Source organism: Pteropus medius, unplaced genomic scaffold (assembly GCF_902729225.1).
Source record: "Pteropus medius unplaced genomic scaffold, Ma_sr-lr_union100, whole genome shotgun sequence".
In the NCBI taxonomy this organism is placed as follows: domain Eukaryota; kingdom Metazoa; phylum Chordata; class Mammalia; order Chiroptera; family Pteropodidae; genus Pteropus; species Pteropus medius.
The window spans coordinates 4,614,080-4,638,970 of record NW_024342467.1 but is presented as its reverse complement, the minus strand read 5'-3'; the positions used below and the strand labels follow the sequence as shown (position 1 = coordinate 4,638,970).

At 31.9% G+C, this 24,891-nt stretch overlaps 1 protein-coding gene across 7 annotated transcripts in view; it reads left to right on the top strand.

The window, feature by feature from the left end:
- The window catches only part of DGKB (diacylglycerol kinase beta), a 581,858-nt gene that overhangs the window by 438,470 nt on the left and 118,497 nt on the right, over positions 1-24,891 (top strand). The window lies entirely within an intron of this gene.

The following is a 24,891-nucleotide window of genomic DNA, read 5'->3' as shown; positions in this document are numbered from 1 at the left end:
CACACACACACACACACACATACAAACACACACACACATATATATTTAATTATTTAATTAATAAAGTATAAAGATGGTTGATAGGCTTGATGGTGATAGGAAATAGTGTTATGTTTTGGTGTCTTCAGATATCTGATTCAAGTTTCATTTAGCAAGCAGTGACTTCTGTTATATAGAATTGGTGACTATAAGGGTGACAGAGATTGTTGGAGAAAGTATTAGGTATCCCCTTGAAAGAAGTGCTTATTAAAACCTGTCAATGGTAGATTTTGATGCCCCTTAAATGTATAGGTAATCCTAAAGAGGTAAATCCAGAAGAGTCATGTAATTTAATACAAGTAAATTTATAAAAAATTAATTAAAATGCTTTATTATAAACATTATAGCTGTAAAAACATGAAGGAAATGTTTTTTTGAAGGAGAAAAACATAGAAAAAATGAGTAGGTTCATGTTCTATGAATTTAAAATGAAGGGAATTAGGTATAATTATTAATTTCTAGAGTTATTATTAATATTGTATTTATATTTAAATGTAACCGTAGATTTCTAAGAAAATTAACAACAAAAAAAGAATCTAAGTATTAAAATTAGTTTAAGGGCCATACTAAGATGAAACTTAAATATTCTCTCCCTAAGGAAGCAATGAGTATATATAACATAGTAATATAGTCCATACGATAAAAAAGATTTATATATATAATAATTTCCAGGATTATTTTTATATTTGGTCAGTACATACCAAATATATGCCATGTCTTTTACATGTAGATGTTACAGATATGTATCTGAATTGATTCTAGGTGCTCAAGTACCAACTGTATTCACCTACTGAGCTGTTAAAATTTCTGACTCGTAGCTATACTCCACCAGGACAAGTGTATGTACACTCCCTACTGAGCTACTGCAGGCATGCCATTTACTGGCCTCACTCTTCCCCTTTGTATGCTTTTTTCAGGAATATGCATTTGAAGTAAGGCACAGACAAATCAGCCTGAAGTTTTGTCAAAGACTTTCAGTGCTCGCAATTATAGGAAACAGTTTGTCTTCCCATTCTATCCTTTTGTTTTTTACTATAAAACTATTAGGACCAAGTTTCCATAAACTTGGGAAAGAAGAAAGTGAGAACCTACATGGTTTGTGACTTAGGAGTACTTTTTCTAAGTACAAAGACAGAGAAAAACAATAGAAATTAGAGCTTTTAAAGGTCATTGTGTGAGCAAGAACAGAAGCATGTTTATAACCAATTTGGCTCAACTTTTCCCCACCTCTCTTATCTGACTATGCTTGTAGTTTGCGTTTAGTTTTAGTTCAAATAAGTGTAATTTCATTACTAAAAATGATCTTATCAGCTGAATATAAAAAAATAGACTTTCGTATATTAATCAGGTTTTCCTTTTAATTAAATTTATGAAGAAAGTGTTTTTATTTTGATATATTTTGCAACACAGTAGCCAAAAGTATCTCAAAATGCTTCTAAGTTTTGATTTCAAATTTATTCTGTTAATTCTTAAATGTCGTACTTGATAATGAAGAATGAAATTTACTATTTAAATATCTGCATGTATCCCTTTCCTAAATGGTAAATATTTCTATTATTTGATTTTGTTTTCAATTTCCTGAAGGAAAAACAATAGTATTAATGTGAGTCAATCAGCATTTTAAATCTAAATATATTTTCAAATTTACACAAAATTATTGCAAATATTGACTTAGAATGAAATATGGGAAATGTAATTCTAGTCCAACATGTATCTTTAACACAGATTTAAATTAATATCTTTCACTTTTAGAAAATATATAAGTGAAGAAATGAAAAATTGAATAATGTAAATTTCTTCTTTTCAGGAAGCAATTTCTCAAAATATTAACAACCAATTTTTATAATATGCCTCCATAAAAAATTCAGAAGTTTAAATTTTTTACTTTACTGGAATGGATGCTTATTTCTATAAACTTTAGAAAGCTTTTGATTGGGGAGGAATGGGAGAAACATACATAACTAGACTTTTATAATAAAGATAAATTATTTTATTTAGTAGAAAGATTTTCATTAAGAAAAAAGTTTACAAGTTTTTTTTTTTTTTAATTTAAAAGTCATAGACCAAAGGTACAGGATTAGGTTTGGAACATTAAATTCTCATTTATATTGTGCTGTACATGATCTGGGACTCCTGCACAAAAAAATTTGCTTGTAATCTTTGAGGACACAGCGTATGATCAGAATCTTCGATTAATAAATTTATTGGTTGGAAATTTTATAGTCGATTTAATTTGAGTTGACCAAAATTATAAGTAATTCATTTAATTACACTGTTGTTCCAGCAAAATAGTCTAAAACAGTTGCATGCAGTTCTGAAACATTCACACTTATATTCATCTAATTCAGTGGATGTTTTCTCTGTGCATTTGTCTTTTGTGTTCTTTCTTTCTTTCTTTCTCTCTCTCATTCTTTCTTTTCTTTCTTAGCACAAATAAATGTATCATATATGGACAGCATGGTCTTTAAGCAAATTGTGAGGTAGGCCAAGTAGATCTCCAGTGCTCTCAGCCTTAATTAAATCATATCTTTCCCATTTCTTTCAGTTGCTGAGTTCATCTTTGCTTCCTCCTCTTCTGAATTAAATCTAAGCTTCAGAAAGATGTCTAATAAATTTATTCACATTAATGCATAAATGACTGATTGCAGATGAAAGTAGAGATATTTGCATTTTAAAAGAAATAAAGGCCTTCAGCTAAACCATTATTTTTCAAACTGTTCCATTGAGTTATAACTGCAATTCTTCAGAGGTTCTGTAAAAAACTTAGTTCATACGCATTATGTCCATATTTTGGAACAATAAAAAAAGGTAATAAAAACATACTAAAGTGTGTCTTATAAAATTATTTTTTATACTAATGATTCTCAAATTATTAAATTCTGTTACCAGATCAAAAACACTTTCTTTCCATCTCCTATTCTTCCTCCTCCTCTTCTTCCTTTTCCATCAATCAATAGGTAGATAGATTAAAAAGATAGATTTCCATATTCACATGTATACATTTATACACACACACACACATAAATTAATAAATAAATACCTATGATATTAACTAGAGTCCGTAGCTCGGCAGTGGTCATTTAAAAATATATATCTTTGTATATTTAACCAGGATAATTGTACAAATGGGTACATTGCCACCACAGCACATGTAATTAAAAGGCCCACAAACTCAGGTACTTTGGATTGGCACAAGCAGTAAACAGAACATACCAGTCAATGGCAATGAAAACAGGTAACAGTGCTAATATTTTAAATCAACATGGAAATCACCTTTTAGAAATTTGTTTGCTTATAAAGAAATTGCATTAGTAATCTAGCAACCAAAAATAAAAAGCTTGTACTGGTTTATATATCAAGTGTACTTTTGTACAGATTTGAGATATAATCATGCTCACAACTGCAGCTAAAGGTCCAGCAACAAAGTTGAAATAAAGTTTTAGCTAATTATGCTGAATTATATTAATTCGACTAATTGAAATGTCAAGTGAACATCTGAACTAGATAGCAGATAACATCGTATCATACATTTGTTTTGAAAAGGTTGAAGAACGGTATTAAAAAGACAACTTTGAGAAAAATGTTTTAACCAAACAATGAGAATCTCTCAAGTAATGTGAGCAGTTTTTAGTTATTCTAATGGTCTTAGCTTTGAAGATATAAGTCCAGCTATTCCAATTTCCATTAATGAACTCAAAATGGTTTAAGACGGCCAAGTGAGATGTAAAAGTTCATGCCATTTATGATTAGTAATCTGTCTGGATCAGAATATTCTCAATACCACAAAACCAAAACAAAATGCAGAAATCAATAGGATGCCTGTAACACGGCAACTGTCTTCATTAAAATGACTTTATTGTTCTGATAGATTTACTATGTGTATCGAAAGTGTTAGCAATTTAAAAATTTAAAATCTATTTTTCAAATAAAATTATAATTTTTTTATTTACTGGGTTTTAAAAGACTGCTTCATTTGAAAAAGATTTAAAAAATGCTTGACTGGTTTAGAAAGTTCGATAACCACTGAGTAAAAGTAATTACATTCAAGTTATAGAGTTTCAAATGTTTGCCAAAGCTAAGGGAAGTACTGTCAGAAACAGCTGGGCTTTCTGCTTAAAACCTCATTAAGTAGGTGATGATCTAACCCACATATGGATGCAGCTAGCCAGGTAACCATTATACAAACTGTATTTTAAAAACTAATTAGCATATGATGTCGTCCATGAAATTTTTGATGATTTCATTCCCCTTTACCAATGCCGATTCTTTTATTTGGGCAGAACTTCCCAAAGCACTCCACTGAGGGAAAATTGAGATGGTTTAAGCAGTACATATATGACTATTTTGGAGTTTAATTGTTTTCATAATTACTATTACAATTTTTTTCTTATAGTAAGGGATGTTTTTTAAAAAAAGTTATAATTATAATCTAAATTTATTTTTAAAATAAATCCTTTTAAGTAAAGATAGAGTTAAAACCACAAGTAAACAATAAAACAGGAGGCATATGGATATGGCAAAAATTATGAAGGTGGGGCAAAAAGGCTAAAGTATAGAAAACTGCACCAGGCTAATTCAGCTTCATATCATTTGCATAGCCCTGATTTTGAATACTTAATGTCGACAATGTTTTTATTCTTCGTCATCTTGTGTACCAGTTCCCCCCAAAATAAGCTTTTCTATGTAATTTACACTACACATGACCCTATCCTATCTTATTTGATGTTTGTGAACTGTATTAGGGAAGACTAAAACCCTGATTTTTCTTAGGAGCCAAAGAGAAGAGACTATGTATCTAACTGGCTGTCAAGGAATCTCTCTACATCAAATGACTTTATTAATATCATTTTTGAAAACTCTCAAGAAATAGGAGAAAAAAGTCAATTCAAGCTAAATTGATCAAAGAGGATAAATGAGTTGATGTCTTTGAAAGCTTGGCAAAACTTGAATTTATTTTGCCTCTGAAGATAAATAAGGTTACTGGCTCTGATGTCTACATCTTTAAAGTGGGAATGGTGAGTTCTAGGAGAGTTGAGAGTTATGTACATGTACTATGTATTGTATTGCCTGGATAATTGCACAAAGAGCTTTTAAATAATAAGACTAACACTTTCTATACTGTGTAAAAGTTATGCTTATTTGAATTTGATAGTAATGGACATTTGTCATCCATTATTATCAATTTTTCTAGATATTTCTATGGCTTATTTAGGGTAATTTAGAAGGCAGTGTTTTCAGTTGTCTAAATATAACTGGAACATTCATTTTAGAACTTTAGATGATGTATTTGGCATTCAAACACCGACAAGCAGAACAATTTCCAAGCATTTAAATCCAGTGATTAAATCAATTAAATTTAGAAACAAGAAAAGGATTTCATGCTGCATTATCATACCTGGCTATTAAAATTGTTGAAAAAACATCATGGCATTTGAGATGTTGCATTTTACAAAAATATATGTTGCATTTAACAAACAAGTAGCATTAGATATACTAATACCATGATAATTTCATTGGTCGAAAATAGGTCCATACATTTGATATCTAGTAATTTTTAAGGAGATGTCTCAAAATGAATTCCTAATTGTGTGTTTTTAAACTACCTCCTTTGAAATTTTCCAGCTATGGGAAATGTATATAATAGCACATACTTAATAAAGCTATCTAAATACAAAAATTTCTATATACAATTGAAGATTGCATCATATACCTGGATATCTTAATTTGATGACTCTTTTTCTGTTTTTACAAAAGTCATACTTCTAAAGTTTATGAAACAGTAATAAAAAGAAATTAGAGAATATAGAACATATTTCTTATATGTAAAAATAGAAATGTATTTCAAAATATAAGACCTTGTACTCTTATCTTTGGCCTAACTGTCCTATAAAAGCATATGTATTATGAAGAAGCATTTATGAAATTTGTCATAAAAACTCCCTAGAAACTGCTAGCCTCCTAGAAATTTGGAAAGCAGGAATCATAAATTGAATAAATTAATGTTTTAGGAACAATTAAAACATTAAATGACAATCTTTAGAATATTCTTATATCATTTCTGGAGCTATATTTAATATCTTTATGTGGCTGGCATTGCTATTTTCCCCATGTTCAACAGTCAAATTTTCAAAATTTGACATGCAATATAATTCTCAAAACAAAATATGACATGCAATATAATTCAAGAAATTCTTATAATAAAATTAGTAAGATAACAAAAGCATTTGAGATATAATAGATTAATAATCATTTAAACAGGAAAGTGATGTTTTCTGATATATAAATGAGATCATTGCTATTAAGAGCTTAGTCTTGAAAATAAATTGAAATTAGAAAAATGGAGAAAACCTAAAGAACATGTTAAGTGGGAATAACAGAACAAGGAGCAACTTGCTTTCAACTAATGAATCTGGGAAAACTTGAAAAAAATGAGTTTTTAGTATAAGTCACCTATTGAAAAATATATGATTTGGCAATCAATTTAATAGATGCAAGAGAAGAAAAGGAATTCATTTACTTGCATTTTTAAATTAAATCTCAGCTGTTACCTTCTCATACATCTGAGGGAAAATACCTTATTTTCAAAATGCTAATGCTGTTCTGAGACCCTCTACATTTCTAGCTATTGCTTTTAATTGTAACTTCAGAGGAAGATGAAAAATATAAATGCTTTTACAGGTTATTTTCTCTACACTGTTGATGTCTAACATTGGTGACAGTATCCAATCCCACATCTGTTGAAAATAATGGCAGGTCATTATTATAATTTTAGGCCAAGGCAAAACTGCATTATAATTTTAAATGTTTAACTCATACAGTAGTGGAAATATAAAACAAATTAAATAAACATTGGCTGATTGTAAAGCCTCAGCTAATTAAATAACGCTTGTAAAGCATGCTTTCAAATAGTAGTCACATAAAGTTTCCAAATACAAAACTCTATTCATAGAAGTTTCCTAAATATAAAGCCCTGTAGTAATCTTGTCATGTTAGGGTAATGATTTAAAGCTCACATAATAGATTTATTACAGGGAACTCATGATAAGTTTTCCTATAATCAAGACATATTACAATAAATTAGGGAAGGTTTTTTAGAAAATAACATGAAAGAACTATCAAAAAGACATGAAATCGACTTCATAAATTGTTAAACATAAGTCACAGTTCTATTTTTTTTTTCTGTTGGTGTTAAAAACTATGTTTTCTTTTCCATCAGGAGAGAAAATAATAACCAAGCAAAAATATAATTTCATTGAGAATTAAACTTCAATTGCACCATCTTGTGGAATGACATCTTATTTAGAGATTTCAAGCCATTTCAGGAGAGATATTAGACTTTTATTTTACTTCTCTTTATTTATAAGGATTTTTGTTTGTTTGTTTTTCTGGTTACCTTAGTAGATGTGATGAAACCATCACAATCTAGTACCCAGTTATTCTTGCACATATTTGTCTCACTAACAGAGGATACCATAGGTCCAGTAGAGCAAAGAGACCTATTTCTTGAGTCAAATCCCACCATCTACTAAATTGTCTGTGAACAGTATGAATTTGAGTTAACCAAAGGAGCTAACAACTAGAGGTTCCATTGCCGTGAATGTAATTTTCATTGAATATAGTCTTTTATTATATATAACTAGTTAACATATAAATGGTAGCTTCTTGGACAGTATCCAGCCAACTGTGTTTTGTAGAAATTGATAGAGATTTATAAAGATCACCATTCCCTCCACACTGAATAATTATTTTCTTGGCTTAATAAAAACATTTGTATACCACTTCCTTTGATAAACTGTGGAATTATGAACTCAAGACAGGGAAGATTGGTATCTGTTTTAGGCAGTATGTATTAGCTACTGTAAAGTACATCCGAATAAGCTAAAAATTTAAACCCGAATGTTACGAGGTGACAATCATTTGAAATAAGACTAAAAATCTCCATGGATAAACATGACTAATTTAAATGAGCCCTAGGGAGCTTTTTTGAGAAAGTTCAAATGCCTGATGAATGCCACACTGTTATTCTAATTATCTCATAATATGGCACAAAATAACAAATTTCATTCCATCCTTTTATTTACAAAGCTGCTCCTATTATCATTATATTTTACCTGTTCAAGCTCTGAAAGATTATTCCTCATTGAGAGATTCATTAAAAGAGAATAATTATATTATATTTCACAGATTGGCAGAAAGAAAATGTATCTTTGAACAATTTCATTTCCCTGAACAGTTGTTCATTTCAGGGTTGAAGACAGGTCTATTAAGTATTTTCTACCCTTTTTAAACATGTCAAAGCTAACCATTAATACTGAAATCAGTAATTTGGTTCTGATTTAATGAAAGAATCAACTGCTATTTGTAGAACTTAATTTCTGTGAATGAAACACAAACATAATATTTTCAAAAATATTGAATAACAAAGTATTTAAGAATCTTTTTCTGCTATGCACAAAGATTTAAATTTGTCACTTTTGATAATTAAAGCCATTAGCATACTGACTTTTTTCCCTACTGATGCTTGAGAATATATACTTCTGCGTCCAAAAAACTACATAAAGTGTATTTTCTTATTAAGTATCACATTCATATTTTCAGAGTAGCTTGGTAGTATGATAATAAGAGATAGAAAATCAATCAATATCAAAGAATGTTTATTTTTAGATTTCCTGCAAGAAAGATTCTTGATGGGATTCATGATTAAATGTCTTTTCAAAATTAAATAAGGAGTCATGTGCATAAAAATGTAAGTTGGAAGAAAATAGGTCTGAGACTTGTTACTTCGTATTTGAACATGTTTCTGTGAAGAAAGTTATGATGGTCACATGTAAGTGAATACCTTAACTCTGAAATCTCTTGTAAGTAAGTGAGCAATAATGAAATAATATATTAATCATTGATGATTTTGCCGTGCTTTCTATATTTGATATAAGCACTTTCTTCCCTAAGAGTCCTTATATCGTAGTCTTAACAACACCCTGGCCAGTTCACCAAGCCTGAAGTACAAGGGTAGCTAGTGAGCCTAGTGAGAAGAAAGGAGTCAATATCTTTCCAATATAAAACTATGAAAGATGCTATTTGATTTTTAAGACAGTAATTGTATCAAATTTAAATAGAATTTTAAGCGTGTGTAGGATTTGAAGAGCTCTAGGAGATATAAAATGAATTAATCTGCATGTCTCATTTTAATAGTATGTAACTGAAATATACTGACATTAACAGTGCTATTTTGAGTTGGAGGTTGAATCTGAGGTTTTGTACATTTTTGTAATTAGAAATTATTTAAAAATTCTTCACTAATGTATTTTCTGTCCTTTTTATTAATGAAACATTTTTCTTTAAAGAGATTTCATAAGGCCTTTATCTGAATTATCTTAAGATAGACTTTTAGATTTCCTTGTTTTTTCTTTTTTTTTATTTTTGCTGTTTGATTTCTGAATGTTTTTTGTTACCTTTGCAAGAATTACTTTTCATTCAAATATTCATACAAAAGTCAGCATTTAACAAAGAACTATAACAGTGTTTTCATTCTTGAGGAAGGGAATGAATGCCGTTTATAGTAGATACTAAAATTGAACTTCTTTTGCTAGTCGAGAAACCACTTAGTTTTCAAACAAACAAAAATAAAATAAATGTGTCGGTGTAGGCATTAATGTCGAGTTAACCTAAAATTTTTTTGAGATTTTAAACCCTTCTTGTAGACTTCAATAAATCAAGATATTTACTTGTACGTACTCAGACAAATGCCTTGATCATGTATATGTAGTGACAGTTTGTGTTCGTGAATGTGTGTGTCTGTGTGTCTGTGTGTGTCTATGTGTCTATGTATATATACTGACTTCATTTACGGGAAAAGGCTAACAGGCATACAGATATTAAAATGATGCATAGAAGAAAAACATCACCTGAACACAAATTCTTTTGAAAGTTCCAGTCACAAAACCAGTAAGCAAAGCATTGCTTTAGTACGAAGAAAGGGAGATTTTATTTTTGTTTTAAAAGAAAAGAATGTGAGAAAGATCAAAGTGTTCTCTAAACTACAAATCATTATCCCATTATCCCAAGGGAAAAGGAGAATGAAACTAGGTAAAAGAAGGGAATTTCTTTTCTGTTTTCCTTTCTTTTTCTTCCATTACATGTCATCCTTTGAGGATACTGCAATCTTCAGATTTCATGACTTTTCCTCCTCCAAATGAGAAGGCCCATCGTATAGTGAACCTGCCACAGTAGCTGAACAACACACTCTCTTGATTGACCATTTTAGCACATTTACATCTATTTATGGCTCAGAAGACAATAGCTTCTGAAGATTTGTAGGAAATTTTTTCAATACTGTATATGTATCTGAGATACATATCTTTTTGCAATTTTAAGTGAGATATAGTTGACATATAGCATTGTTTAAGTTTAAGATGGTACAATACATTACATGTGATTCACAGAAATGTTTGTAAGAGCCCTCTCTCAAGTACATTGTACAGGAAAGTATAAGCTGCCTAACAAATAATGACATTGTGAGGTGCTTCTTGCTGGGGTGAAAATAAATATATGAGATGACAAGGGACAGGTAATGGGCCCTAGCGGACTGCAAAACTCTTTTCAAACTGGTGCTGACTGTGTGCCAATAGATGTGGCAATAAGTGTCAACAAGATTTATGGCCCTTTAACATAAACTAAGTAAGAAAGAGAAAGTTGAAGGAGTTCTGTGATTTTATTTAAAGTTTAGTTCCTCCTGCTTTTTGAACAACTCTTTGTAGGCAGCAGGGATGCAGTCTCATAGGTCATTCATAATTTTCAGGGAAGTTTTTTGCATGGACTCAAGACTGAATTTTTATTTTATTGTTCTTACATGTAATATTTTATTGTTGGTGGTGTCGACGCTTCTGTTTTTTAGTTAAAAAGGAAAACTCACAGAGTTAGAGTATGGGATGTCTAGGCTCTAGTAAAGTGTAGAAAGTATAATCACTGTTCATATTCTTTTGCCATCTAAGAATAAGTTTCAGTTGTTTCAGATCTCATTGCTTGCTCTTGATGGACAACACTAGGTCTTTTATACTAATGTCTCTTTAAAGAATGATTTTCTATTGATCAGTTTCCATTGTTGCTGGTATCATGTCTTAAATCTAGCATTATCTCTATAAGCCTTTTATATGTATATATAAATGTGCATATAACTTTTTCCATAAATGATCAGTGAATGAACAGATTATGCTTTTATTAACAATTTTTTCCTCAACTTACCTATTTTCTTGTTTAACTGACAGTTTCTGTCTGCATCAGAAATGTGTAGGATGGAAAAAACTAAATATTAGATGAAATGAGACTTAGCTCTTAAATTGAGCAAATTGATTACCCTCATTTTAAGTCTAGTAGATAGGGTTTTAAAATGTTTCAATGTGCTATATATATATTTAATGGATAAATAACAAAGAACAATCATGTTAAGGACAGAAATGTTAATGTGCACATAAGTCATTCACTCAGTAGTTTAATATGTGCCCAGCCAATCAGATTTGCGACTGCTCTCCTTTTCACTCACTCTCAAGCCCTATTTACCTTTTTGATGTTCTTCAAATACACCAGACTTGATATCGTCTCAAAGTCTTTGCATTGCTATTCCCTCTACTTCAAATATTCTTACCTCACATTTTCACAGAGTTTCACATGGCTTCTGCCTTTCTTCTTTCAGGTCATTGTGAAAATAAGCTCTCTTGGGAGAGGCTTTCCCTTCCTGTGTTTCTAAAATATCATGCTATCCTCTTTCATGCCCTACTCCCTGTCACACTGTTATCCCTCTTGAAAACCTGAACTCTTTAATGAACTGTAACAGTTGTACAGAAAAGTGCACACATCATAGATGTGGACTTGATGAATTTTGACAAAGTGAACAAATCTATGTAACCACTCTTCCAGATCAAGATATAAAACATTACCAACCCTGCTGAAACCCTCCAAACACATGCACTACTCAATATCTTGACTCCTATTATATGGATGTTTTAAATTTTATACAAATGGAATTATATAGCATGTATTTATTCATGTCTAGCTTCTTTAATTTCATGTTTTCATTACTTAATATTCATCATATTAGTATACTTTTTTTTTTTTTCAATTTGGAGCTTTGAACATTATTGCACAGGGCTTTTGATGTGTGTGTGTGATTTATACATTATTTTGAAGCATGTATCCTTGACTTATACAAGTCTAAAATATACTTTTTTTATCATCACCTGATGTGTGATATTTTTGTCACATTTTGTTATACATATATTTTCAATCCCATAAAACATTACTATTATCATTATTAGTCTCAATCTCCCTTACGTTTATCTTCATATTTCCTTTAATTCAGGTATACTAATATCTTAGATTGGATTCCTTGGAAGCTAATTGTGACTCTGAGGGACAGAGTTTCATGTAGAAAATATACTGAGGATGAATCTCAGGAGTGACACGTGTGAGGAGTGAGGAAGTCAGATTTGGGAAGGTGAAGAAGCAGATCCACAAATACATTGCAACTGAGGCCTTGAAGTGATTCTCCAAAACCTGGGGCAACCCTTTAGAGTTGTCCTGAATTGAGTAAAGATGGTTAGAGTTCTGAATATTCTCATCAACTTTTTACTGGATAAGTGCCTTCTAAAAGGGGAAGTAGATATGGCTGAGGCATTTCCCTGGGATAGATGACAAATCCCAGTGAGTGGGTAGCTATGAAGTGACCAGCAACTAATATTTCTAGAAACTAGGAGCTGGGTGCTTTGGCCATAAAATGTGGATTTGGGTGGAACGATAGACTATCTAATTGCTTCATAGAGTTTGCCCTAGCTGGAGACAACTTCTCCAGGGTTCAAGTTAGGATTTAGTTGCTGGGGAACTTATAAGAGATGTGTTAATAAATTGTCCCTGTTGCAACAGTTAATCTGGAAGCCACAAATAATATTTATTGTCCTCTACCACCACCATCATTCTAGCCCCGCCTCACTCAGCTATAACTCTGCTGATCTGAGCAGCTTTTCTGATGGATTTGTCCAGATCATCATCTTTCCTAGCCCATGGCTGCTGCATTTAGCTATTTATTCATTAAAACAGGTCACTTAAGGTCACTGTAGATAACCTAAACATCAAACATATTGTCCATTGCCTCAGCAAGCATGATGGCTCCTTTCTTAGTTTCTGGTCTCTTGGCACAGGGACATTAAAGTGACTAGGTAGCAGCCAAGGCTTAAAGTTCAACAGGACTATTACTGGGTCTCCTGCTGGAAGAATTTTTTCCCTTACAAATTCCCAATGTGAGTCAGTAGGGGTGATGGTAAGTAAGACCCCTTGTACTTCCTATTTTTGGTTCCTGGATCCATGCATTCTACTTATTGGGAACAAAACACCACACAGCGGTTATTAAATTAGGGCGAATACTATGTCTAGAGAGTTGTATCTCACTCTTACAGGGTATAATCTCCTGATTGATACTTTGCCTGAGTCTTTAAAAGGCATTCCACTTTTCTATCAGTTCAGCATTTTCTTGGTGGCTGTAGGAATTTAACCAGTATATTTTGCTATAATATACCCTTGCTCTACTTTCGGCCAAGACGAGATTATATAGTTTTCATGATCAATTAGCTGAGTCATTCTGTCTGTCAGGTTATATTGTGGAAAAAGCTCTCTGATGGGTATTGCTCTTGTATAGAGATCGTCAGACTTTGTTCCCATTCCTTTAAATCCATACAGAGAGTCTTTGGGGCTCCTTGTCTAGATATACTCGAGTCCATGCATATTCTTACCTTGAGTTCCTCTTTCCAGACATGCTTCCCAGAACTCTCCTGTTAAAGAATTTCCCCTTACTGCTGTTTGTGAGAAGCATTGTAGTAGAACAGCAGCCCATTTTTGATGCACACTAATACAACAGAACAAACCATCATGAACCGGTCTTTTTTCCTTCTCTGACATCTGATCATAAGAATCATAGTGGGGAGCTGAGAGAGGAGTGCTGGTTCAGCAGTCGTGGGGGTCGGGGCCACCTTTTCATACAACTTTGCATGCTTTCTGGCCTTACTCATGTCCGATCTACTTCCATCCTACAGTGGATTTCTGAGCTTATGACAGCAGGCTCTTCCAAATGCATTATGATAGAGGTCAAGAGAGTTAACAGAGCCCCAAACTAAGACTCTTTGGTTTACTGTTATCTATGCTACATGATTTTAAACTGATTTTGATTCTTCTTTCTGAAAGTGATAAAAATGAATACGTTCTCCATTTCAGTGTCTACACACCTCTCACTAAAGGCTATGTTATTCTGCTCCAATTATCTGGTAAAGCAAATATATTTGGGATTACTGTTTGATAAGATTTGCAGTTATCCACTGTCATATGCCATGTTATATTTTCTTTTATAGGTGCTAGACTTGTGTCATAAATGGGGATATGCCAGAGACTACTTCCTCTGCCTTCTTTAAATCTTTTTGGGTGGTGATCATTGATAGCACTTATATACAGGACAAAAACCAGTGTGAAGATCTGCCAATTACCAAGGATATGCACTCCAATAATATCTTGGGAGATCTTTTAAAAGACCACCTGCTGGGTCTGTGAACTATTGTGGGTCAGATGCAGGTCAAAACTCTATTTATTATCTGGATTATATATGACTTTATTTTATTAAGGGAGCTATTGGATCAATTTGGGTTTTAGAGTATCAATTTCAATTTTGACTCTGAATGCAACAATTCTCAAAAGTTCTGTATAGTCCCCTTTACTTAATGTGTAGTCACTTGAGTAAATGGCCTTAGGTCCTTCTGGAAAATAACTAGGGGGATTACTACATGATACTCTCATAGTATTGCCAAGTCCATCCTCTTAGAGATTTCCCTCATACTTCAATAAATAGTCTTCAGACAAGCCTAAGGATCAACTCAGGTCTAGAAACTGGGCGAGAGATGGTGATTTTTGTGGGGGAGGTGAGTGGTGAGAGGGAGAGGCCGGAAAGTTGCCCTTAGCCTCCAGATCATTCATTTTTGATTTATTTTTGTTGTATGAATTAAGCAACACCCTTGGTGGCTGCCCATTTGTTTCATTTTAGGAACTCTATTTTCTATTTATTTACTCTTATCTTTTTTCTTAAGGTTGTACTCCATGTTTGCCTCTCCTATCTTCCTGCTTCTTGAAATAATAACACCTAACTTTCTCTGGCTACTAAGTGCTACTTCTTAGTATGTTATTTAGAGATTATATCATTACTATTTTTATCAGGAATCCCAATTCTGTAATGTCATCTCCTATCCTGCCTATAAAAGACAACTACTGCTGAGCTTCTTGATGATACAAATGTTGCTCTTCATGGCACATTCCTTATTGTTTGATATTGTTAGCCTGTAGACTGTCGTTAGTTGCTGGTGTTTCTAGTCTTATGTACATATATTTTTTTCCTTGGGCATGGCCAATATACTGAGTCATTTGATCTCTTCCTCCATCTTCCATGGTAGTTCTGGAATTTCTACCTCACTTAGCATGAGTTGCATATTTTTCCAAGCTTCCAAGAACCATCCTAGCAGCAGCTGTTCACACCATCTCCTAGAATATGTGCCAGGGTTTTAAATTCTGTATCACGGAAGAGTGCTCCCATATCAACTAACTACTGTATGTAAATGTATATTCTGTGATCTGTTGTCAAGGACTCTCAGGATCCATGCCGTGCATACCCTCCCACCTCCTTCAGATCTTTCAGCAAGTAAAGTGATGCCTCCTCTCTTAGCAGTCCCATAGCATCCCTGTTCTGGTCACAGTGGTACTTGACCCTTAATATTTGTCTTGTTGTCAGAGGAGGTGATGACAGCCAATCCTGAGGAGAACAAGGATTATTTATAAGAAACTTGCATTTTTTCAGGTTTCTATATGATCTTCAAGTAGGAGTATGATGGGTATTACCTTGTAAAAAGAAAGGTTAGGCCACTTCTCCTGGCCTAGAGAGAATCTAGAAGATCTAATTTCTGAATTGCATCTATCCATATATTCACATGTCACTACCGTAACTCTCAGGGTTCTGATCGTGGAATAGGAGACCAGTCTTCTCTGAAGTCTGCTGCTTTTATGAATAAATGCCAGACCTGGTCTTTTGCTCTTCTTGCTCTCTGGCAGTAGATTAGATCTCTTTAAATCGTAAAAAAGAGGCCCTCTGGCTTTCACTTTTGCCTGAAATTGGTGATTAATCAGTGTGGTATTTGCTTTCACATACAACTGTTAAAAAAATTGTACTGAAGAAATTGAAAAAAAAATTGTGCTAGCCCATGAAGATACATGGTGAACAAAAGAGATAGTGCTCTGCCTCTAGCAGATTATTTCATTTAATCCTAACAACAATCCTGCAAAGGAAGCAATATGATTGTAAAATTTCAGTCTGAAGAAATTCAGATCATTTATCTCAAATAGTAGAACAAAATACATAGACTGTTAGAGATCTATTTGCGAAATTGAGAAAAATCTGTCCCACATTTTTAGTTTATTCTAGAAATGAGATCATATTCTACCCTAGCACTGTCTCTAAGGTTTTTTTTCTTAAGCTTCCCACAGGTTTAATAGTCCCCAGTCCCTCTCTCATGTCCCTAATGTAACCCATATATTTCCACCTTATCTACCTTAAGACTTGCAGTTTCACATTTGTTTCTAGGGTTACCTGACAGCTTTTTAACTATTGTTTAATATTTGTGGTCTTAAAACTAATTCCATATCCTCACCAAGTCATGCAACATATTAAAAAAGATGTTTATGCCTCAATATTACTTTATTGTGGCTGTAAGATTTGACAAAGGTATTTGTAATTAAAAGAAGAATTACATTTGCAATTTGGGTATCCTTATGAACTGAACACATATATTTATGCCATAAAATAGAATGATAATATTAGAACTATCCTATAAGAAAGAAGTTCAAGTCCTTTAATTTAGTAATTATTATTAAAGAAATCTATCATAAGTTAATGAATAGAGAAATGATTTATATCTAAATGTATTCATTACATAAAAGGAAATTATATAAATTCCAAATTTAGGCAAGTGGTTAAACTAATCATGGCATTAAAATTATATTGAAAATATAATTATTAGTCATTAAAACTATTAAGTCATTAAAAATTATCAGTTGCAGTCTTTTTTACATTCATGTTTTCACTTTTATTAAAATATGATTGACATATAATAAGTTTAAAGTGTAAATGTTGATTTGATATATTTATATATTACAATATGACTGAAGAATTTTTGTAATATTTGAGAATGTTTATGTTATGAAATTATATGAAGAAAGTCAAATAAAACTACAAAAACTGTTATTATTTTATTTTTGTATACACATGTACATGAGATGTATAAGATGTATAAAATCTATAAAATGATTATCTCATTTCTGAGATAATCATTTTTTACATTATTTCTATTTTCCTAAATTTTCTAAAATTAATTTGTATTACTTTCAATCAGGAAATATGTTATTTCAAAGTATTTTATTAAAAAAATTTTTTTACTGCTATTTATCCCTAAACGCCCTAAAGCAGTAGGATCATTAGATAAATTTATTTTTACATATAAGCTGAAGCTAAGGAAACTTCCACATAATTTAAAGATGTCAATATCGGAATATTTGAATGATTTAGAACAAAGATAAAATCTTATATAAAACTGTGAGTAAAATATTATGATTTTAAAAGAAAAAAACACTAAAACAATGATGCAATATGATATTCAGGGGAAAGCACAGTGGATATAGTTAGCAGCATATAAGTGAAAAAAATCCCTTGCTTTAAATCTGCTAACATTACTGTTACTCATATAAACTATTGATATTGATTTTTTCCACCACAGATTAGCTGATTTATAAGTCGGCATTCAATACTGTATATGGTAAAGATTTGTGTATTATTTATACACATATGGACACATTTCTTTAATTATAAGAAAATTTCAGCTGTTCTTTTTCTACATGTATATATAGCATCCAACTGCTCGTTTTTCATTTAGAACATCCTCTAGTCTTTAACCTTTACTGTTATTTGACTATTCAATTAATATGCGCAGTCATACATTAGAAATATGTTAAAACTAGAATTAAATGTCTCGGATGAAAGCTTACAACATCACATCATTTTCTATGGAAGACTTTAATTAATTGAAATCTGAAAATATTAAATGACTATAAGCATTTTTCATACTATTAAAATTTTCCTGTTTTAGAAATTAGAAAGGTATGGTTTGAGATAGTGAAGATAGTTAGATATTAGATTCTTACTATACTCCAAACGTAGAATTAAGCATATTACTCATTTATCCATTTTTTTCACTAATATTATTGTACTAATACTATGTGACAAGCCATGTGGTAAATTTAAATCAAAAGAAAGAAAAAAATCAATCCAGTAATAAAATAATAAAGTATGATGAATGCTATGATGGGAAAGTAATGATAATATATAAATACATACTAAGAGCAACACACCTTATCTGAGATATTAGGGAAGTCAGAAAATACATAATTTTAAGCTGACACTTGAACAATGAGAATGAGATAGATGTTTGTATTTTCAGGTTTCTGGTTGGGTAACTAGATGGTTTTGAAAAGCCAAAAACATATCTCAGTATAAAAATTACAATGGAATTAACTAATTATTGGCCTGATTACTTAGCTTTTGTGTCTTTCCTGCCAAACTATAAACACCATGAGGGCAGGGAACATATCTATTTTGTTTGCTCTTATATTTTTGAGATTGAGCTGGGTTCCTGGCACATAGTAGTAACTAAATGATTATTTGTGGGGGGAAATGGGGAAGACAAGAAGGACATGAGGCTGAGGACAAACTCCACATTACAGGGATACATGAATGCTCATCTTCATAAAAAAAAAAAAAATTAGAGTTGAGAAAACTGACTCAGCTTTTAAAATAGTGCTAACACTTAAAAAGAGGGTATATAGTAGAGTGAGAGTAGCAATTAATTTCTCTCCAAAGCCAGTGTGGTTTCTAATACACACAACGACTCTTGAAAGAAAACCAACCATAAGCCTCGTTCTGAAGCATGAAGCCAAAAGACCCAGGGAACATTTGCTTCAGTTCTCTATCAACCAAGCTATCTAAAAATTCTGAGAAAAGGCATCATTCGATTAAACCCCAAGTAAGAACATAAAATAACCATTTAATAGCTAATATTCTACCTATTTCTATATTATTGATATTACTATCTGTCAATAAAAAAACAGTGTTTAAAATTCTGGACATACTCTTGAAACACTATTTTCAGCTCTTTCATAGAACTCAAATATAGAATCATTAATTCCCCCTATAACTCTTCTGCTTTTCCCCTAATATCTTTTTCATTCCTTTCTTGCTCACCTTGTTTTAGTGTTATACTTAATTAAACCTTTTGCTGATTCCAGCTTGTTTAACTTCTTCATCTTACTTTACTGGCTACATCAATTCTCTCTCACACACAAACACACACGCACGGACACAGACACACACAGACACAAACACAGGCACACAGAGTTAACGCCACTAGGATAAAACTGAATTATTTCAAATAAGTGAATAGTTTCTCAAAATTTTTAACTGCTTTAGAATTAATTTTAAAATCTTACTTGGGAATATGAGCTATAAGAAAAAATCACTTATATTTCAGGCAAAACTTAGGATATCTAAATCTAATCTTCAAAATTAAGTCCTAGAGTTAAACTAGGTCTCATCCATTCTTTTTAACCCTTGGAAATTTATCTGCTTTTGCTCTCTGCTATTCTCATGCAAAATGGAAATAATTTGGGTTAACATTTAAATATATACTACTTCAAAAACAAAGTCAATTAGACTGGCAGTCTAATAATCTTATCTGTTAAGAACTAATCGATCTATGACAATTACCATAGAACCTTTTGCTTTCTAATGTTTGTCTTATAAACTGAGAAACCTGAATGACTACTATAATTGGATCATTGACAAATCAGGGCCTTCGAAATCATACCAATGCAATATGTTAGACAACTGACAAGGAGACCTCATTCCTGAAGCTAGTGGCAATTGTGACATCTGATGGATCACGAACCACTAGACCTATAAATAGGTGCTGCTGTTAAATATGTTCAGAAAGCTTTAAATTTCAGCTTTTGAACAGTAATTCCAAACATATATCTACATACATAAGAGAGTTTACTGGCTTAAAAATCAGTTCATTCTAATCATGACTGCCCTTTCTCCCTATGTCACCCTCAAACCTAACTACCAGAGGTTAGACTTCTACTTAACATTATCAGAAATAATGGGGTAAGAAAAAGAAATACAGCTTAAATAGATTAAGTTAACTAGTGGATAATAATGGATAACAAACAAGAAATGAGATAACAATCTCATACAATATTTTTATGAACAACGTATGTACTTAGAGTGAATGAAAAATCACAGATAATGCAATAATAATAAACAATGCAAACTTCAAAACTGGAGGCTGCGTCTATCATCAAAATAGTTTTGTGTCTATGGCCATGCCACCCTGAACAAGCCCAATCACGTCTGATCTCGGAAGCTAAGCAAGAGTGGGCCTGGATAGTACTTGGATGAGACACCACATAGACCAGGCATAAACAATAAAAAATAAGGGATTATAAGATGACAAGGTCCTTGCAATCTGTGAGGTCAACCAAGGATTGCCTTGCCTGAAAAAAGAAAAAAAGAAAGAAATAGTTTTGTAATATTTTCAAAACTAACCAATGTAAATTATATAAATCTCTTACTAGCTATCATTAGGCTTGAAATAGGCTTACTGTCAGAGACAAATTTCTACTTTTCAAGAAATTGAAAATTCTATAAGATTACCATTAAAATTCACAGAATACTGAACTAGACATTTTATTTCTTAGTTTAAAAATTAAAAATAAAATGACATTTATAAACTGTAAGATCACTACAAGACACTAAACTGACAATGTTACTTATCAGTGGAAATATCTGTGAACTGAACTTGGCTAGCAATTGAAAAGAAAATAATCTGCTTGGGTTCTAATGTAAAAATATCAAACCAGCAATTTCTTTTTCTGTAGCTCATCTCATTACCTGGCCTCCTGAGGCAGAAAAATGGATATAAGTGAATGTTATGAGGCTTAACACAAAGCTGAACTGTGGAATGTTGTATACTATGACAAGAAAATTTGGGAATATTGCAGAATTCAAAATGCTCTTAATGATACAATTAAAAAAAATCTATAAACACCGCACTATAAAAATAAGCTGTCTTACAATAACTGAGTGTAATGATGCTAAATGTAGACCCTGACAGCCTAGGTGGGTCTCAAAAAAACATATAAACTAAAAATAAAAAGACAATTCATCTGAACAGTAGTCATTTTAACTTGAAGCAAATACATAAAACTTACTTTTAACATGAAGAATTAAAGGTTGATTTGTTATTTCTGAAAAAAAATATTTGCAGCCTCCTTTGCTTGAGGTGTATGTGTACATGAAGTATTGTATGTGTGTATATGATGTTAATTCTACAAGAGGAAGCTGTGTAGCAGATAGGTAACATAAAAAATAAGCAAGAGTGAAGAAGCCCATTTTCCAATCCAGGGTTTCATTAAAACTTTACATTATCTGTGTACGTGATAACTTTCCCCCTCTAATACTTGACAGATTCTTTTTTCAATCCTCATTGACTTTCATGGTGGCAAAAAAGTTCATGAAAATTTCAAGCAAGGTACGTGAAAATTCTGCAGCAAGAGCTAGGCCACCTACACGTGAAGGCCTCTGAACCACATCATTCTTCATAACTAAAGGAATGACTAAATGTTTACCCGGAGCCAGTGTTCCAGTGTAAGTCACAGTTGACCTTTGGAATTTCTATCCCTGTTTTGGCTGACTTTCTTTGATGCTAGTAAGTTAATAGAGAGTGTACCGAGATTCAGTGGATATATTTGAACTTTAACACAAGAACAGTACAGCCTAAGACCAGGTTTGTTCTGAGCAAAGAAATATTAAACAGTAAAGAAAAAAAAAATTAAGTGGGAAAGTAAACCAGTGTTCATATAGTAAATATGGCAGGTAAGTTATTTTATTTAATGAAGTGGAAAGAGGCACAATGTCAAAAAGATTAGTAATCAGGAAGAAAACAGTTTCTCAATTCAAGGCTAATGTCAATTTATTATTATGGAAGAATGAATATGCTTTTATGTGAAACATTCTTCCTAAAATAAAAAAAAAAACTAAATTTGGGAAAAATAGTCATAACAACTAAAGAAAACTTCCTTAAAGGAAATATGCAATTCCTTAAAAAAAAAAAAAAGAAAGAAAGACAATATATGTCATTATATTACATTACATTACAAATAAACTTTGTCATTTAAGGAAATACTTTGCCATTACTCCCTTAAGTAAGGCATTTCCTTTCCTTGTTTCATAATGTCTCTGGAAGGAATGCTTTACTCGTGTTTAAAAAAAAAAACAACATTTTTTAAATTGGCACTGGATATATATGAAAATTGATCTAAGATGATTCTAGATAGCTGGAGTAAATAAACATCCTTATTGCCTAGCAGCATAGCTGTGGTGACCAAATTATATAATTAGATCCTAGGCTTCTCATACTGTCCATAGTATATAATCTTTAGAATTTGCACAAAGTCCCTTTTGAAGTAATTTATTTTTGGCTGATGATTCATTCAGTGCTGAGAATAAAGGCCAAAAGCATACTTACGATCATAGATGTTACATTAAGTAAAAGATATCTCTAGCTATCTATCTATCTACACACAAAATATTTAATATTTAACTTCATCATGTGGAGCTTTTCAATATGTAGGAAATAAGGTGATGTAGAGTAATTGGTAGGTAGCTTTCAGTTTATAATCAATGGTCAAAATATGCAGCTCTGAGAAAGCTGCAATTAACTTGAGAATGAAGAATAAGGAAACAGTTATGTGGCAAGCCAATAAAAGTGTGTTGCAGAAAGAGAAGGAAATTCAAATGCAGAGATTCTGAAGTGGGCAAAGATTTTTCTTGTTGTTGTTGGTGGTGGTGGTGTTTATTTTGTTTGTCTATTAGAACAAGAGCAAGGAACTCTATGAGCCTGGAGTGAAATGAGCAGGAGGAAAGCAGGATACAGACATTGGGAGGTTATTGGGAGATTTTCAGTAGGGAACAACATGATTTAATAAATAGTTCAATTGTTTTTAAACAAAATATGGTACACATGAACACCAATGTCTGAATGAAAAAAATACATTTTGCAATTTAACACGAAGTGATCACCTTTGTAACTACCACCCAAAAATAGAACATTGGCAGCACTCCCCAAAATTTCTTTATGTCTGCCCTTCAACTGCAAGCCTTTACACTCTACCAGGAACCATTATTCTGACTTTGATTATAAATGCTTTCTTGATTTTCCATCTAATTTTAACATCTAAGAATGAATCCCTAAACATTATAGTTGAATTTGTGTGTCAAAATAAATAGTCACTTAGTATTTATGCTCTTTTTTTGTCTGCGTTCCTTTACTTACTTTTATGTTTGTGAAATTAACTCATTTGTCGTCTTTGGCTTTAGTTTGTTCATATTTGTTGCTATATAGTATTATAGAGATTAAGAGAATCAAAATAAAACTGCAGTCCCTATGAGAATTTGCCTATTTCTGGTTGGCTCTTATTGCTAGAGTACTACTATTCAGAGGTCTCAACATAAGACAAGAGGTGTCCCAAGCCACCTACTTCGGTGGCCTCAAACTCAAGATCATGAGTCTGACAAAAAGTATTCTTTGCTCTATTAGTCACCCAATGAATGAAAGCCCACAGGGCAAAAATAGCCCACCTCCTGGAGATCTCTGTCCTTAGTCAGATGATGGCCCAGTTTCTTCACTCTTGTATTATCTTTCTAAAACTTCAAATAGATGGGTATATACAATACACAACAAATAATACATATCTGTGCATGTGTATATATATGGATATATGTATAAGTATATGCCTGTATTTAACCTTGAGAAAAATGAATTAAGTGGTAAGAGTTAAACATAAGATATAAATTAGATCAATACTGTCATTGCCTGCACGATATAAAAAGATGTCTTTGGATATGATAGCTGCTAAAAGAGAATTTTCATTCTTTGGAAGAAATCTCAGGACTTACCAATTGTTAGGATATGTAGGATGCAAGAAAATAGAGGAGTTAAGAAATTTTTTTTTCCAAGAGAATATTATGTCTAAGATCAACTATTTCTATCCCATTGCTACTAGGTATAATAGTCAGATATGATTTTGTTCTTTGGTGTTATTATGTAACATTTTATTTTAGAATATATTCTTAGATTTTAGGTTTTGGAAATATATTTATAAGATGATGCATGCATTAAAACAAAAAAAAAGTCAAGTACCACAAATAGATGAACTAAAGGAAAAGTACAGCCTTTTATTTTTAAATCTTTTCTATTAAAATCATGTCAAACATATACAAATATATTGCAGAGCGTATGTGCCATATGAAACTCTGATAGGAAAGCTAAGGTCCAATCAAATTTGCATCCAGTTAAAAGATTTCTTCAAGAAAACCCATCTGGCTCAAAACAAATGCCATCTTTGACTGATAAACCAATATATAATGCTTTTCTGTGCTGAGTGAGTCATCGAATTCAACAGACATTTGCTGTAGTGAAATGACGTACCTCAAAGTTTATTGTTGATCATAGGAATAAGACTATTCAAAACCAGGAAACTAAAAATGAGTAGAGCTATAGAGTAGATGTTCTTATGAATGATGCATTTGTTAAAACTGAATTCTGGATGTCTTTTAAAAAGTTGATGTGTTTAAGATTAAAATTAAGAATTGCAAGTCATAAAAAAGAA